The 8,977-nt window shown below is 40.5% G+C and overlaps 1 pseudogene; it reads right to left on the bottom strand.

Moving 5' to 3' along the window:
• Nucleotides 1–234: 234 nt before the first annotated feature.
• On the bottom strand, nt 235–7,811 carry LOC115952614 (annotated as a pseudogene).
• Between the last annotated feature and the right edge of the window lie 1,166 nt (nt 7,812–8,977).

The following is an 8,977-nucleotide window of genomic DNA, read 5'->3' as shown; positions in this document are numbered from 1 at the left end:
TCAAGTATGGTACTCTTTCTTTCTTGATTTCGCTTCGTTTTGTCTCGAATAGGAGCTTCTTCCTTTGTATTTTCTTTCCTTTCTTTTAGGTGTATGAGTATTCTGAGGTTAGGCGCCACTGCCCTCCTGTTTCTTTTCTTTTCGCTCATTTAGGAGCGCTTCTTGGGTCTGGCAGTGCTCTAGGTTTGGTCTTGGTTGACCTTAGTCCTTTGCTGCGTCAGTCCTTAGATTGGTTTAAGTTTGTGAGGGCAATGTCAACGGAAGTGAGATCAAGTGAGTTGGATACAGGTTTGTCGTCTAGCAACAAAGCCATAGAAGTTGATACTGCCGTCTTGGCACCCCCGTCTTTAAACCCTTCGTCTTCCTCACCCACTATGTTGGGGGCTTTCCATACCCTCAAGGAAGTGTGTTCTCTGGACGAGGATACACTCTTCAGATTTAAAGATAGGTTTCAAATTCTTGATGAGACCAAGATCTGTCTCCCTCGTTCAGGTGAGAAAGCTTGCACTTTCAATCCTGGGAGGTGTGCTTTTATGAAACTGCCCTTCTGAACGGCCTCAGATTCCCCGTCCATCCTTTCATTATGGAGCACCTAGGTATAGCACCGGGGCAACTTATATCAAATTCCTAAAGGATCATCATTAGTTACATAGAGATATGGATGATTGTAACAGAGGGAGATATGATTAGGATGGACAAACTCCTATATCTGTACCGTCTGAAAGAGTCGAAGGAGTTTGGGTACTATGAGCTGGTGCTCTGAGATAGGAAGGCTCGTCATATCGCGAGTCTACCCTCGTCGTTTCGCTATTGAAAGTCTAGGTACTTCTTTGTTTCTAGAGATGGCTGGGAAACCCTCTCAGATGATCTTTGGGGAGACATACCTAGGTTGTTGCGTAGGTGGGGGACACCCAAGCTTGGTGCGTCTTCCTTCATTTCTATTTTTTTTTTTGTTTTGTTTTGTTTTTTTTTTTTGAAAGTATTTACCTTTGGTTCGTTTGACTCTAATGCCACGCATTTCTTTGTTTCTTGTAGCCAAGGCTTATCCAAAGCTAAAGAGAAGGTACAAGAACCACGTCAAGAATGCTACATAATACGTGAGGACTATTGACGACTTTAACGAGTTGATTGATCCCAAGACGTTGGCTCGTCATTTCTTGGGTCCCGAACCTTCGCCCTATGTCTTGCGTGCAATAGCCAAAAAAGAAAAAAGTAAGTGCTTGTCGTTTAGCATCCTCGTCCTTCTCCTTCCAACTTTATTGCTAACATCCTATTCATGGTGATCTCTTGCAAAAATTACGACCAAATTTAACCAAGAGTTATATGCTAAGCTAAGGGCCAAGAAGAACGAATTCCTATCCAGCCTCGCTCAGAAACGTCCCAGGGCGGCGAAGGAGGTCGTGGAGACCATCGTGTCTACTCCCGTTGCTTCTAATCCCAAGGCTACTTCTCTTGCTGCTTCCGTCGAGGAGATTACTTCTCGTCCAAAGAGGGCTTGTGGTAGCAATAAGGGAAAAAATAAGGTTGACTCCAGCGTCTGGGACGATGTTGGCACTGCCATAGGGAGGGCTCACAACGTCATTACTCCTAAGGAATTGAAGGATCTAAACGTTGTTCCTTCTCACGAGCTTGTGAGTCGCCACATCCATAAGCTCGTCCAAGTACACTCTTGAACTTTGTCCTTGTCATAAAATTTTTCTTTTTTGAATTGATTCCTGATCTATTCCTTATTGTAGCTACATTTTCTGTTTAAGGTCTTGGGAGAGACCATCCATCTTACTACTGAGTACCTGACTAGTGAGGAGAAGGTCGTCATGGCCCACTCCAAGGTTGATGTCCTAGAAGCTGAAGGTTCCACCTTGAGGAAAGGGCTAATAGCGGCAATGGATGGCGGGAGCTGGATGAAAGAATAGATCAAAGCCCTAACTGACGAGCTGAAGGCGGAGAAGCTACTGACGGAGTAGAAGGACAAATAGCTCCAAGCAGCTAAGCGTGAGGCCTCTAAGGCTGAGGACGAGGCGGTGCAAGCCTTTCAGCAAACTGACGAGTACAACGGCGTCCTCCTTGGCTGGTACATCAAGGGCTTTAAGTTGCTAAGGAGGTACTTAGCCAAGCACAACCTTGGGGTGGACCTGGACAACCTAGACCTCGAGGCTGTGGAAAAAGAGATGGAAGCTGAAGAAGCCGCTGCCAGAGATACTGTAGACGAAAGAGCTGGTGATGGTGGTGACGATTAAGCTACTTGAGCTCTTCCAGAAAAAGTTTACTCTAATTTTTTTTTTTTTTTTTTTTTTTGTTGGTTGCCCCATCTGTTTTAGGGCTCTTTGCATTTATTTTTGAACACTTTAAGGTTTTAGGTGCCTTATTGTTTTTTGGTTTTACTTCTACACATTATGCTTTTGAACATTGCATTCTATCTAATTCAAGTAACTTTATCTTTACTTGGCCTTGCAAATTTTATTTTTCCTTTCGTAGAAATTTTGCCTTATTGTACTAGCCCTAATGTTGTGGTTTTCTCTGAGGGATTCACATCTTTGAATTCGTCATTAGACATAAATCCTTTGAAGGACCTATGTTATTGACTTTGTCGTTAAACTTATATCCTTTGAAGGATTTATGTCATTGACTTTGTCTTTAGACTTATATCCTTTGAAGGATTTACGTCATTGGCCTCATTAGTAGACTTATATCCTTTGAAGGATTTATGTCGATGGCCTCGTCAGTAGACTTATATCATTTGAAGGATTTATGTCATTGGCCTCGTCATTTGACTTATATCCTTCAAAGGATTTATGTCATTAGCCTCGTCGTTTGATTTATATCCTTTGAAAGATTTATGGCATTGGCCTTGTCATGTGACTTATATCTTTTGAAGGATTTATGTCACTACCCTCGTCCTTTGACTTACATCCTTTGTAGGAATTATTTCATTGTGAGTTGTTAGTTCTTTTGAGGAGATTTTATGGGCTGAATAACTTCTGAATGATTCCTTTATTGCATTGCTTTAGAGTAAAACAAGAATTTAATCAACGATTACAAGTGATTATACTCCTACTAGTGATACCTCTTCAAGTGTTCAACGTTCTAGGGACGAGGTAACTTGTTGTTGCCCAAAGATTCCAAGTGGTAGCTTCCTTGTCTTGAATAATGGGTGACTTTGTAGGGGCCCTCCCAGGTAGGGCCAAGTTTTCCATGAGCTTAGTTCTTCATTGCAAGCGTAACTTTCCTTAGGACGAGTTCTCCTATGTTGAATCTCCTGATCTTTACTCTCTGGTTGTAGTATCCTGACATCTTCTGTTGGTATCTGGCCATCCTTTTGCACACGTCATCTCTTATCTCATCTAAGCAGTCCAGGTTCGTCCTTAGCTGTTCGTTGTTGGTTTCTTCATTGAAAAATTCCCTCCTTATGCTGGTGACCCCTACTTCAACGAGGATTACAGCTTCTGTGCCGTACGTAAGGTTGAACGACATCTCTCCCGTTAGGGTTCTGGTCGTGGTTCTGTAGGCCCAAAGGACACTTGGCAGTTCTTCAGGCCATGCACCCTTTGCCCCCTCCAGTTAAACTTTGATGGCCTTCAATAGGGTTCGATTAGTCACTTTTGTCTGTCTATTGGCCTGTGGGTGTCCTGGTGATGAGAAGTGGTTTTTGATTCCAAGTCCTAAGCAGAAAGATCGGAACACCTGGTTGTCAAATTGCCTGCCATTATCTAATATGTTCGTCTTCGGTATGCCAAACCTGCAAACAATATTCTTCCACACGAAGCTTTGTACTTTTGCCTCTGTGATTATTGTCAGAGCCTCTGCTTCTACCCACTTCGTAAAATAATCAATTGCCACGAGTAAAAATTTTACCTGTTTTTTACCTTAAGGCAAGGGGCGTACTATGTTGATCCCCCATTACGTGAATGGCCATGGAGAGTTTATGATTGTTATCTTTTCTCCTGGGGTTCTCTGGACGTTCCCATACTTCTGACACTTGTCAAACCTATTGACGAAGTCCTTCGCTTCTTTCCACATTGTTGGCTAGAAGTATCCTGCTCTAGTAATCTTGGATATCAGGAATCTCGGTCTCGAGTGATCTCCACAAATGCCTTCGTGGACTTCTTCCAGGATGTATCTTACTTCGTCCTCTTCAACACACTTTAAGTAGGGGAGAGAAAATCCCCTTTTGTAGAGCGTGTCATTCAGGAGTGTGAATCTGGTAGCTCGCTTCTTTATCTTCCTTGCCTTGTCTGGGTCTAATGGTAGGTAGCCATCCTTTAGGTTAGAAATGAGGGGTGTCATCCAGCTCATGCTCCCTTGTATGGAAAACATATGAAACTTTTCTATACTGGGGAATTTTTTGTACCTCCATCTTGATTCCTAGTGGGTCGTCCACAGTTTCTGACAATGCTTGTCTCGCCACTTCATTTGCTTCCATATTTAAACTCCTTGGAACTTGCACAAATTCTACTTATTCCAGATCTCTGGCAAGCTGGTTCGTCAACTTTTAAGTACTTTTGCATCCTTTGCTCTTTTTCTTCATAATCCCCTTTGAGCATGATTACTAACCTGGAGTCACTTTTTAAGAGTACCTTTTTGGCTTCCATGGACTTGGCTAATCTGAGCCCCGTCAGTATCGCTTCATATTCAGCCTCATTGTTGGTGCCTGGGAACTGTAGCTAGAACCCATACTTCGAGGCGTCCCCTTCAAGTGAGGTTATATATTTCACAATAAAGTTGAGTTGGTAATTTGGTAAGGAACATGTTTAGTGCATTGTGACGCACCAAGTCCTTATGGATTTTTGTCAAGAAAATTAGGGGAAAAATTGTTGAATTTTCATCATAGAAATTTAGTAGGAATTCCTATCAGGTCACAAAGCACGCATTGTGGCCACACGATTTTCAAATACCCAAAAACATTTTTGTCCTGAAAGATAATGTCAATTTTTTTTTTTTTATATGTTAATAAACAATTCAAAATAGAGTGTTGCGAAGAGATAAGCATCACAGGCTCTGAGACATGATTTTTTTTTACCCTTGTGTAGATAGAGTTTGATAGCCATTCGTGACCCAATCAAGAAAAAAGAAAAAGAAAAAAAGAAAAAAGAGAAAAAGGAGATAGAATACATTCCATCTAATCAAGTAAACAACGTGAGATAATTGATGCTACAAAGTCAACATAATTAAACATTTTTTCTCCATTACTCTTTCACTTTGCTTTAGCACAATTTCCTAGACTCCAAGAAATTCTTCCTCTTGGTTGACAAGTTTAGGAGATAGAATACAAGTCAGTGTCCTTGTAACGTCTTGAGTCTCTTCGTTGACGAGTTTAGGCGATGGTCATGCAATTGAAAGAAAGACTATGCAAAGAAGCCACTGATAGCTGAGACTTCATAGAAATATTTGCCGAGACTCTATGTAAAACACTCTTGTACTTCCTGTTGCTAAAGATCTACAAAATTTAATAGTACTATTTTTATCATGCATGTGAGATAATGATACGTACAAAATTTATTATATAATTCTTACAAACTTATGTGTCATGTCGGCTAATCCTTCTTTAATTTAATTTGATAAACCCACCTCAAGATGATCACCAACGTTGACAACAGAGGCATTAGCGATTGGTTCAACGGTAACCCATTTGTCTTGGTGTTGTATTTGTAAACCCTCAACCTCGTCCTGAAGAAGAAGAGTGAGGAATCCGTAGTCGAAGTGGGGTGGCATTCCTAGGGTTATATTAGGTTCAGGGCATGGAGGGTAGTAATTAATAACCATTAGCTGGCTCCTGTCTTCAAAGTCCTTTAAAATGTCATCTTCTTCTGTCTAAAGGGAGAGACCTATTTTGTTTTTTTGTCAAACAGGATAGAAGCCAATAGAGAAAACCTACAAAAAAGAAGCTGAAAAACCAAGTATTGTTGTATATGAAAACAACACTGTCCGAGATTGAAGATAGAATCCCAACATTTTGCAAGAACCCTGTGAAAGCTCGAATATATGTGAAAACACAAGGACTGTTTAGACCTTCAAATTAAAAATTTTGGCTTGGTTGATTTTACTTTAACTTAAACTAAGTGCGGAATAGAGTAAATGCGAGCAAACAAACAATAAAACTACTCTAAGTCATATTCATCAAATATCAATAATAAAATGAAAGCTAAAAGAGTAGGGAATATAGATACAAACACAAGATAACACCGAGACATGTTATCGAAGAGGAAACCGAAGTACTTGGCGAAAAACCTCTCTGCCGCCCTCTAAGTGGTAAATCGATCCACTAGAGAATAAATTGGAGTACACGAATAACAAAAGACCCTCCAAGCCTAGTCTACCCCATATACTTGAGCCCTCCAAGCTCCTGCTACCAACTGACTTGATGAAGTCTTGTCTTCTCTAGCTATCTGGATCATGTAATTCAGCCCGATTGCATCCACCAAACAAATGGCTTCTTCCAATGCTTCCCAGCAGCACCAAAACCTCACTTTACACTCAAAATAGGTATAGTAAGTGTTTGGGCTATAAATCTCTCAAGGATTTGAATATGGAGAGGTAGGAGTTAAGGAAAACCACAAAGGATTATGTAGAGAATTGTGGGTATGACAATCTCTAACTCTCAAGGGTTTTATCTAGGGTTTTCTCTTTGAAAAACACTCCTCTCAATATGTAGGTAATGAGGGTATATATAGTGTGGATGAAAACATGGTGTAGCAGATATGCCAAAATAGCAAAACAGAATGTTTCACAGGTATCTCGCGAGAAGGCCTTACTCGCAAAATACTCGCAAAAACCAGCTGTCATAACTCTTCGCATTCCAGTCATGTGCTCTGCACGTGGCTCACTTCGAGGAAGGCTTCTTGCGAAACTTCTCACGAAATCTGCACTTTCTTCAATAGGTGCTTGAGTCTTCACACTTTCTCTCACACACAACCCATACAATGAAATCCCACAAAAAATATAAGGTACATATGATTGAACAAAATTACAATCACATTTGACACAGAATTAAAGTCAACATAAAATAGTTGTATCACAACTTTACACCCTGGAACCACTAGCAAAATCCCTACGATCAAGACTGCCATTGCTGCCAAATTATAGCCTCCTGAATAATAGTAAGCCCCATAAGGACTCAATGTGTATAGGTCCTTGATACTCAAATATGTGCTGTTGATAAGATGGTAATCAATTAAAATTATGCCCCCAATCGGATCCAACAATGCAGAGTGTTCAACTAGCCAGGTGTAAACAAAGCTCTCACTTGATCTAAGAAGTCTCCAAGGCTGAAAAGAAATCCCAAGCAATGCTGTTAGAATAGATCCTCTTCTGAAGGTGAATTCTGAGGGACTGAGGTTGACAAGTGCATTGGCAGGTGCCACAACATTGGCAGCAATATTGGTTGTAATGGTGGCCAAGCTAATCCCAACAATAGCTAGGATTATAGTTCAGAATCCTCCTATTTGTCCAAGAATTTGAATTGGGTTGGAGATAACTCGGCCGAATATTACTTTGGTAGAGCAAGTCATGGCTAGGCCAACAAATGTAAATGCCCCCATGAAGATTGGAAGACCTGCCTGACCGATAACTTGATCAGTTTGGCTCTTGGCATATCGAGTAGAATCCGGTATGTTAAGTGCAAGAGTAGCCCAAAAGCTAACGTTTGCAATGAGTGAAGGAAAGAAGAGGGACCAAAATTGTGAGGATAGCCTAGAGGACAAGGAGAGCATGTAGCCAAAGGCACCAGCTTTGGCATAAGCCCAAATTAGTAACCAAGATGCGAGAATAATGAGGATAGGAGCTAAGTACTTTTCAAGCCGTCTGATTCCTTCCATATAAATTCACGTATGGTCCAATATGCCTCACCACACCTAATGATGCCGAATTTTGCTCCATTGAATGTGATTCCAAAAACAAAAGAGTCTATAAAGTCTGGAGGAGAAGAAAAGCACATTGTTTGAAATGCATCTTCTTTGGGATATCTTGGAAGTTCTATTTTGATCTTGTTAAAGGGATGGAAAAAGAAGATACTACAATCTTTTCGAGACAAGAGTAGCCACCCATACTTTGAGAAACGAATATTTGCACCTCACAATCTTGGTATGTGCATTTGTTAAGTGTCATTTTGTATTGGGTGAAAAAATTTGCATGTGTGATTATCCAAGGAGATCAAACATGGAGACTGAGAATGTGGGGAATCCATTAGAGGTAGTAGCGGCCAATTGATGGGAGTAATTGATCGCCATGATTTGCAAATGGCACGAAAAGCTAAGAGGTCCCAAACAAAGAGGTGTGCTGAAACTAGACAAAGAACATCTTGTGGAAGCTCAGACCATGATCCATTTTGCCCTTCTCCCTTTCTTGGTCTTGCTTGAAAGATTGAACATATTTGTTGAGGTTCTGTATTAACCATTTTAGTTAGAAAAAATAATAATAATCAAAAGGGAGCTAGAGAAGCAGTTTGAGTTATTGTGATTTAAAAGAGCAAGAGTCTTTGCTTATGGAGCTTAAGAACATGGTGTTATTGGAGATTGCTCATGTTGAGTTCTTGGATAGGGAAATTTCATCTGCGGAGGCTGAGAATGAAAGACTTCGAAATTTGGTAGTACAATATGTGGGAGTTTTAGAGTAATTAGAACATTGGAAATCAAAAAATGGGTCACTTCAAAGGAAGCTAAAGAGGCTTTTGAGAAGAACCAAGCAGCAATCACGTGTTAAAAGAGACCAAAATATGAAGATTGAAGCTACAGAAGCAGAAATTTTGAGAAATTGTGATGAGCTAGAAACAAGGTCTAATGTCATCAAAAAATTGGAGGAAGAAGTTAGAGAATTGCAAAAAATTATGGACCAAATGCAGGAGGAAAAGAATGAACTTTTGAATAAGCTTGAGTTGGCAGAGAAAATTCAGTCCAAGGTTTGAGCATCGTTTGTACATTCAGTTCTTTGTTAGTGAAGCTAATACCAACGCCCCAACCCCAACCATCAAAAGGCCATAGTATCC

Source organism: Quercus lobata, chromosome 7 (genome assembly GCF_001633185.2).
Source record: "Quercus lobata isolate SW786 chromosome 7, ValleyOak3.0 Primary Assembly, whole genome shotgun sequence".
NCBI lineage: Eukaryota > Viridiplantae > Streptophyta > Magnoliopsida > Fagales > Fagaceae > Quercus > Quercus lobata.
Note: the sequence above shows the minus strand (reverse complement) of the source record. Positions and strands in the feature narration are given on the sequence as shown.